The following is a 9263-nucleotide window of genomic DNA, read 5'->3' on the forward strand; positions in this document are numbered from 1 at the left end:
TCTATTACTACTAACCCTTTAGGCAACAAAGAACATCTCTCAATGTGAGTGATAAATAGAGAAGACTGCAACCGTAGTCTCTCTCTAACCTTGGTAAGGATGATCTACTGTTCTATTGGGGAGGCTAACAGAATCTAGACACCACAAAGGATGTTCAACCCGCACCTATAAACCCTATCCTTCCTGCTAACAAGATATGGTCTGCAAAGGTAACTCGGAATTATCACGTTCCTCACTACTACAACGGTCTAGCTAGTCTGGGAATATCTATGAATACCCCAGCCTAAACACCACGTTTACGCCAGCAATGATTACTCTAAACTCTACGCGAAGAGATTAAAGTAAACTCATAAACCAGAAGAACAATAAAACAAGAACTTACTAGAATTTAGAAGTCGAAATACTGAAGAATCCTAGGAGCAAGCTTCGGGTTAGGAGAACTTGATCCCGTAGGTACAAGCTTGGAGTAGACACCGACAGGACGGGCTTCCTCCAATCTACACCTCCACTCTATCTGTCGAGGGTATCAGTAAGGGGTACCCTCACCGACGCAAATAACGAGATTATCCGTACGCAGGTCGAGACCCTCAACTCGACGCTCTGGTCATACGTATGCAAAGCCATCGACGGCCGCAGCCTCGAAGACGGAAATGGCGTCGAGCGAATCGATCAAGGGTCGAGCGCCAGCTACCGTCGAATACGGAAACAGGCCTGAGCGAATCGAGGAGCGTCGAGCGCAAGGACACTGTCCGCCGCCTGATGCGCGCACGAGAGCCAGGACATTTAATGCACCCGCCGCATTCCCACCTAACACACTGGTCACGGGAGGCGTGATAACAGGCACCCGTCCCATCGTTCTTTTTGCAGCCTTCCCCACCAAACGACCCAGGGCGTGTCAGGGCGCGGGAAACGGGGATGGAACGTCTAATCGGGACCTCCTCGAGGTAACCAAGGTCAGCGCTCCGGATAACAGGGCATTGCACGGCGCCCGGCCCTCGACCAGACACGGTTCCTTCCTGGAGACTAGTTGGACGTCGACTGACAACACCATAACCACCCCGCCGGGTCTGCCACAATACCGTACGAGCGTGCGACCGTTGAACCAGCCCAAGATGGCGCGCAGAGCAGGACGCAGGGGCACGCGTAATCATCACCAGGCTACCGAGATGGGATGGCTCGAGGCCACGCCGGTACGGAAGCCTCGAGTAGGTCAGCGCTCCATGCTTCTATCGACCCCTACTCTGACACCTATACATGTACCCTGGGTCCCTCCTTGGTGCTATAAAAGGAAGGACTCAGGAATAGATAGAAAAAAGACACCACACTCATACGGAGTAGAACTTACACACTTCATACCACGCTTGTATTCGCCCCTGTACAAGCACTTCGGTGCAAGATAATACAAACTTCCCTCCCCGCTGGACGTAGGGCCTTCTTTTGCAAGAACCAGGATAAATCTTTGTGCCTTCTTGCATCACCATCTGGGAAAGGGAGCACGCATACGAATTTACTCATTGGTGTGACCCCCCGGGGGGAAAACACCGACAGTTGGCGCGCCAGGTAGGGGTCCTGCGTGTTTTTTCATCGATTTCCCACTCCTTCCCAGATGGCTCCTCTCGCCCCGCCGATTCCGCACTCCACGGTGATTTGGTTTGGGAGTCTCGAGTTCATGTCCACGGGCTCCGGCTATGACATGATCTTGCTCTCGGTCAAAGGACCATGAGGAACCCGCGTTGCACCAGCACGGTTGAGGGCCCCGAGACGCCCTCGCCACCACGCCTCCCCGCCCAAGAAGAGGCGCGGACAGCACCACCGCCGCCCCTCTGCCTCATCACGACCGACAACTCGTGCGAGGCAGGAGGTGGGCCACGAGCCGGCAGCACCATGTGCCGGAACCGCGGGAACGACGGCTCAACACCGCACGACGACGGGAGGGGACGTGTCTCGCGCGCCCTCCCCCACCACTGCTAAGCTACTTCCACACGGGTTGTTCACTCCAAGAAGGGCACTGCCATTCGGATTGGACAACGCCGCGGCATCGCTCGCCAGAACAATATGCCCAAACGCCCAGACGTACGTGGAGAGACCAATGGTCCTCCCACGTGACTTTGAAGCACTACGACCGACGTCCGAACTGCAGAATTTCTCCCAGGTGCGAGGCCTCCGCCGCCTAGGCCCTGGGCGATACATGATCACCTCACTCAGGCAGCGGCTGCTGGAGGAGGGACGTGGATGCTTCTACGCCGCCGAGCCGGACTCCGACTCCGAGATTGATAGCTACGACCCTACGAGGGAATGCTATCACGTCGACGGGACGGTAGAAACTACCGACGAGACGTAGGATGCTGCTGTGGGCCGTCGAGCCCCTGCAGCACGGGAAGACCCCAGGACGCCTGGGAACGACGGACAGGTCGACCCCCTTCCATAGGAAGACAAGGCTGCGCAGCTTGCACAGCTACAAGAGCTCAAGATGATGCTCGACGAAGACCGTGAGTGCCTCATCCTGCTTGAGCAAATCCTTGAGCAAGACCTGCCCTACCCGCCGGGCGGAAGCGTCCGTAGACGCGCTCGAGAGGTACATCGACAAATCGTCGGAGACGCAGAGCCAGAACAGCCTGTCAGCCGTTTCCCTCGAGCTGGCCAGAATGTAGTGGCAGCGATGATGCTATTGTGTAACATGCCAGAACCATTGAACTCCCAGGCTCGATGCATTCGAGACGAGGTACAGACTCTGCTCCAGGTAGCGGCAGTTCAACAAGCCGAAAGCTCAGCTTCCCGACGACGAGGAGCTGCCACTGAAAAGCGCGATGAGCAGCCCCATAACGAAAAAGAGGTGTCAGTCCATCAACAGCCTCCCCCTCGAGGAAGAAAGACCACTCTCGTCCTCCCTGTCGACAATCAGTGTCAACACGACGCGCGGCATGACATCGAAGAGAACTGACGCCGTCGGTATGGGGATGCGGAAGAGCGCGGTTACAGCGCCCATCGCGGTGGAAGGTACGATAGCGACGAGGACCGGGTGGCCCCCGAGCCACCAGGCCCACGGGTGTTCAGCAGGGTGATCCGCAGCACACCCCTGCCCAGTCCATTCCGAACCCCGACTAGCATCGCGAAATACAATGGCGAGACCAAACCAGAGTTGTGGCTGGCCGATTTCAGGCTGGCCTGTCAACTAGGAGGCGCTCGAGGAGATGATCGAGCCATCATCAGACAGCTACCACTCTTCCTCTCCGACACCGCCCGTTGTTGGCTCGAGGAGCTTCCAGCAAATCAGATCCATGACTGGGTCGATTTGGTTAAAGTCTTCGAGGGTAATTTCAAAGGGACCTACATACAGCCCGGGAACTCGTGGGACCTTAGCAAATGCAAGGAGAAGTCAGGAGAAACTCTTTGAGAGTATGCTCGACGCTTCTCAAAGCAGCGCACCAAGTTGCCACATATCCCTGACCATGACTTCATCCTGGCCTTCGTCTCTGATACCACCAGTCGAGACCTGGTACGAGAATTGGGCCGGAATCGCCCTCAGACCGTCGATGAGCTAATGGACGTAGTAGCAAACTACGCAGCAGGGGAGGAGGCAGTCGGCGCTTTCTTCAGTTGTGAAGGAAGGAAAGGCAAGCAACCCGTCGATGAAGATGGGACCCCCAGTCGAGGGCTCAAAAAGAACAAGAAGAAGCAGAAAGCGCGGCAGTTCCAACGGGAGGATTTCGACGACAACCTTGTCGCCGCCATGGAACGGAAGAAACCTCGAGGCCCTCCGGATGGAGGCATTTTCGACAAAATGCTAGAAGAGCCGTGCCCTTACCATAAGGGAGGCGCCAACCACAAGCTCAAGGACTGTCGTATGCTGAAAAGGCATTTCGACGGTCTAGGGTTCAAAAGGGAAGCGCGTGACGATTCAAAAAAGGAGAAGGGCGACAACAAGGAGGACAACAAAGATGACGACGGTTTCCCCGCCGTCCACGACTGCTACATGATCTATGGTGGGCCCTCAACACAGTTGACCACGAGGCAGCGCAAGAGGGAACGCCGTGAGGTCTTCGCGGCAAGAATGGCGGTGCCCCAGTACCTCAGCTGGTCGAGCACTCCCATCACCTTCGATCGAGAGGACCACCCCAACAAGGTAGTCGCCCCAGGCGTCTACCCGCTCATCGTCAACCCCATCATCGTCAACACCCGGCTCTCGAAGGTGCTAATGGACGGAGGCAGCAGCCTCAACATCATCTACCTCGAGACCCTCGACCTCCTTGGCATTGATAGGGGACGGCTCTAGCCAAGCGCCGGCGGTTTCCATGGCGTCGTGCCGGGGAAAAAGGCGCTGCCAGTAGATCGAATCTACCTACCGGTCTGCTTTGGCACGACGGCCAACTTCAGGAAGGAGACCCTCACGTTTGAGGTGGTCGGGTTCCGGGGCACGTACCACGCCATCATCGGGCGCCCGGGCTACGCCAGGTTTATGGCCATACCCAACTACACCTACTTGAAGCTAAAGATGCCCGGCCCCAAAGGCGTCATCACTATCAGCTCCTCCTTCGAGCACGCATACGAGTGCGACGTCGAGTGCGTCGAGTATGGGGAGGCGGTCGAGAACTCCACCAAGCTCGTCGCGAAGCTCGAGGCCCTGGCCGCTGAGGCTCCAGAGCCCAAGTGCCACGTGGGTAGCTTCGAGCCAGCAGAGGGGACCAAGAAGATCCCGCTCGACCCCAACAACTCGGACGGCAAGGTGCTGACGATCAGCGCCGACCTCAACCCCAAATAGGAAGTTGTGCTCGTCGACTTTCTCCGTGCGAACGTCGACATGTTTGCATGGGGTCCCTCGGACATGCCAGGCATACCGAGGGAAGTTGCCGAGCACTCCTTGGAGATTCGAGCCGGTTCCAAGCCAGTGAAGCAGCGGTCGCGCCGATTCGACGAGGAGAAGCGCAAGATCATTGGCGAGGAAATCCACAAGCTTTTGACGGCCGGATTCATCATCCCGACTGGTTAGCGAACCCTGTATTAGTTAAGAAAAATAATGGGAAAATGAGGATGTGTGTCGATTATACAAGTCTAAATAAAGCATGTCCGAAAGTTCCTTTTCCATTACCACGTATTGATAAGATTGTCGATTCTACTGCGGGATGTGAAACCCTTTCTTTCCTTGATGCATATTCTGGTTACCATCAAATAAAAATGAAGGAGTCCGACCAGCTCGTGACCTCTTTCATCACACCTTTTGGGATGTATTGCTACGTAACCATCTCGTTTGGGCTTCGAAACGCGGGAGCCACGTACCAACGCTGCATGCTCCACGTGTTTGGCAAACACATAGGGTCGACGGTCGAGGCCTATGTCGATGACATTGTCGTCAAATCGAAGTGGCGAGGGGACCTGATCCAGGACCTCGAGATCGCTTTTAGCTGCTTACGTACCAACCAGATCAAGCTCAATCCCGAGAAATGCGTCTTCGGCGTACCTCGAGGCATGCTCTTGGGTTACATTGTTTCCCAGCGCGGCATCGAGGCCAACCCCGAGAAAGTCTCGGCCATCACAAGAATGGGGCCGATCCGAGACATCAAGGGTGTGCAAAGAGTCACGGGATGCCTGGCGGCTCTGAGCCGTTTCATCTCGAGGCTAGGAGAAAAGGCATTACCATTGTATTGACTTCTGAAGAAGGCTGAGCATTTTTCTTGGACCCCCGAGGCCGAGGAAGCTCTCGAAAAGCTGAAGAAAACACTGACCTCAGCGCCAGTCCTGGTCCCACCTCAGCCTGCGGAACCACTGCTCCTTTACGTTGCCTCGACGACCCAGGTCGTCAGTGCGGCGGTGGTGGTCGAAAGGCAGGAGGAGGGGCATGCATTGCCAGTCCAGAGGCCAGTCTATTTCATCAGCGAGGTGCTCTCAGAGACCAAGGCACGTTACCCCCAAATTCAGAAGCTGATCTACGCCGTAATCCTCGCGCGCCGCAAGCTGCAGCACTATTTCCTTGGTCACCCCATCACGGTGGTCTCGTCTTTCCCCCTGGGCGAGATAATCCAGAGTAAGGAGGCCACGGGAAGAATAGCTAAATGGTCGGTCGAGCTTATGAGTGAGACTCTCACTTATGCGCCTCGCAAGGCCATCAAATCGCAAGCCGTGGTGGATTTCATCGCAGAATGGACAGACTCCTAGCTCCCCCCGACTCAGGTCCAGGCGGAGCTGTGGACGATGTATTTCGACGGGTCACTCATGAAAACGGGGGCCGGGGCCGGCATGCTGTTCATCTCGCCCTTGGGGGTCCATATGAGGTACGTCATCAGGATTCACTTCGCTGCATCCAACAATGTTGCAGAATATGAGGCGCTCGTCAACAGTCTCAAGATCGCCATCGAGCTAGGAGTCCGACGCCTTGACGTCCGAGGCGACTCACAACTCGTCATTGATCAAATAATGAAGACCTCAAGCTGCCACGACCCGAAAATGGAGGCATACTGCAAAGAAGTCCGTCGACTCGAGGACAAGTTCCATGGCCTCGAGCTCGTCCATGTTGCCCGACGCTACAATGAAGCAGCCGACGAACTCGCCAAGATCGCGTCGACCCGAGGCACGGTGCCTCCTGACGCATTCTCGAGAGATCTTCATGAGCCATCCGTCGACTTGGGCTCGGGGGCTGGCGTCGATGCTGCTCCCGTCCAGCCAACCGACATCGTCAAGGCACTATTGATGGCAGCTGAGGTGATGGAGGTAGAACGGCGGCCCGGTCAACCGTTCGACTGGCGCACACCATTCCTCGACTGCCTAATCCGCTGCGAGCTGCCAGAAGATCGATCTGAAGCCCGCCGAATCGCTCGACGGGCCAGGTCATATGTGATATACGGCGAAGGCAATGAGCTATACCGACGAAGCCCGACGGGGGTCTTGCAGCGTTGCATCACAGTGGAAGAAGGCCGGAAGATACTCGAGGACCTACACTCGGGGGCTTGCGGCCACCACGCTGCTCCACGGACCCTCATAGGGAACGCCTTTCGACAAGGCTTCTACTGGCCAACGGCCATAGCAGACGCCATCGAGCTCGTACGCTCATGTCATGGGTGCCAGTTCTACGCCAAACAGACGCACCTGTCCGCCCACGCTCTTCAGATAATCCCCATTACATGGCCATTTGCGGTGTGGGGGCTCGACTTAGTAGGGCCCCTACAAAAGGCGAAAGGAGGGTACACCCACTTGCTGGTGGCCATCGACAAATTCTCCATGTGGATCGAGGCTCGACCCATCACCAACATCCGCTCCGAGTAAGCTATCCTTTTCTTCACCAACATCATCCACCGGTTTGGGATTCCTAACGTCATCATCAGTGACAACGGCACTCAGTTCACCGGCAAAAAGTTCTTGGACTTCTGCGATCAGCATCACATCCGTGTGAACTGGTCGGCAGTGGCCCACCCTCGAACTAACGGCCAGGTCGAGCGTGCCAACGGCATGATTTTGCAAGGACTCAAACCAAGGATCTACAATCGCTTGAAGAAATTCGGCAAGAAGTGGGTCGAGGAGCTTTCCTCGGTCTTATGGAGCCTAAGGACAACACCGAGCAGGGCCACCAAATACACCCCATTCTTCATGGTCTACAGCTTTGAGGCTGTCCTCCCCACAGACCTCGAGTATGGGTCCCCTCGACTCAAGGCGTACAATGAGCAGACAAACAAAGAAACTCAATAGAATGCGGTCGACCAGCTTGAGGAGGCTCGAGACATGGCCCTCTTCAATTCTGCCAGATATCAGCAGAAACTTCGACGCTACCACGACAAACACGTACGTAAGAGGGACTTAAACGTGGGTGACCTTGTCCTACGACGACGGCAGAGCAATCAAGGACGCCACAAGCTGACCCCGCCTTGGGAAGGCCCATACGTGGTGGCCGAGGTCTTGAAGCCAGGAACGTACAAGTTAGCGGACGAGAAGGGGGCGATCTTCACCAACGCATGGAACATCGAACAGCTACGTTGATTCTACCCTTAGGATTTCGAAACATTATGTTCCAACGCACATTCTGTACCAAGACTTTGTAAACGAATGTGTGAATAGATGAAGTCCTTACCTCGAGCAAATTCTTTTTGTACCAAGGCTTTACAAGTCACAATCCCGACATTAAAAGGGGGCGCCGACTTTGACCCATCATAGTCAACACCCCCTCGGGGGCTACCAGGGGGCGACCACCAGGGGGGCGACCCCCCCCCAAGTGTCGAAAAAAGTCAAAAATTTCTCTCTTTCTTACTTAGTAAACCTTGCATGATCGAGTAGTTGAGGCGCCTCGAGCCCCTTAAGGGCCGAGGGATAACGAGCCAGAGAACTCCTACGCCCCCGGGCTATGGAAACTCTACTCACTCCCTCACCCTCGAGGTAATCGAAGTTGTCTTTTACGAAAAATCGAACAAGGAACACATACGTAGGCGCAAAGAGAAATAAAAGAACCTCGAGAGAAAGACAAATAAACATTTAACAATTACCAAAAGATACTGTATCGCTTAAAAATAGAATTAACAAAGTATTATACAAGGGGCCCCAGGCACCCTGAGCAGGCTCGCAGGCCTCAGTCCATGGCATGATCCTCACCACCCTCACCTCCGACCGAGCTAGTCTCAGGAGGAAGCACCTCAGGTTCAAATAACTTGGCCAGCCTCTCTCCAGGAGCCTCCGCGTCATCGATCAAGGCGTGGAGCCTCTCTTCGTTCTCCGCGTCGGTCTTAGAGATGTCGGTGACGAAGCCATGGGACACTACCTCCATGTCGTAGGAGAAGCCAGAGCAGACAACCGCCATCGCCCGCTTCACCCCGATGTGGAGGGCATCCCGCACCTGATCTCTCAGCGTCGCGCCTAAGTAGCATAGCTGGTCGACCAGTGCGTCGCCTCGAGCGTCCTCCTTCGACTCGTCCACAGGCCGAAAGGTCGTTTATCGCCGTCCGCACGCGACGGTTCAAAGCAACCTCCGCCTCGAGCTGGGCCTTAGCATTACGGGCCTCGGCTTGGGCGGCTAGGAGTTCGTCCTTAAGCCTTGTAAATACCAATACAAGAAACTTTAGGGAAAACCAAGCACACCTCGAAAAAGAAGTCCGACAAAGGAAACATACCACGGACGCTCTCCTCCAGGACCGTGTTCTCGCCGACCAGTCTGGTGTTGGCCCTCTCGATATCTCTGTTGGAGCGTGCTAGCTCAGTATTGGCGACGTGGAGATCCTCGATAGCCTTGCCAGCCTGAGCAATGGCCCCGCTCTTCTCCAACAGCTCTCCCTTCAGACGTTCGACGTCGT

This window comes from Sorghum bicolor, chromosome 8 (assembly GCF_000003195.3).
Source record: "Sorghum bicolor cultivar BTx623 chromosome 8, Sorghum_bicolor_NCBIv3, whole genome shotgun sequence".
Lineage (NCBI taxonomy): Eukaryota > Viridiplantae > Streptophyta > Magnoliopsida > Poales > Poaceae > Sorghum > Sorghum bicolor.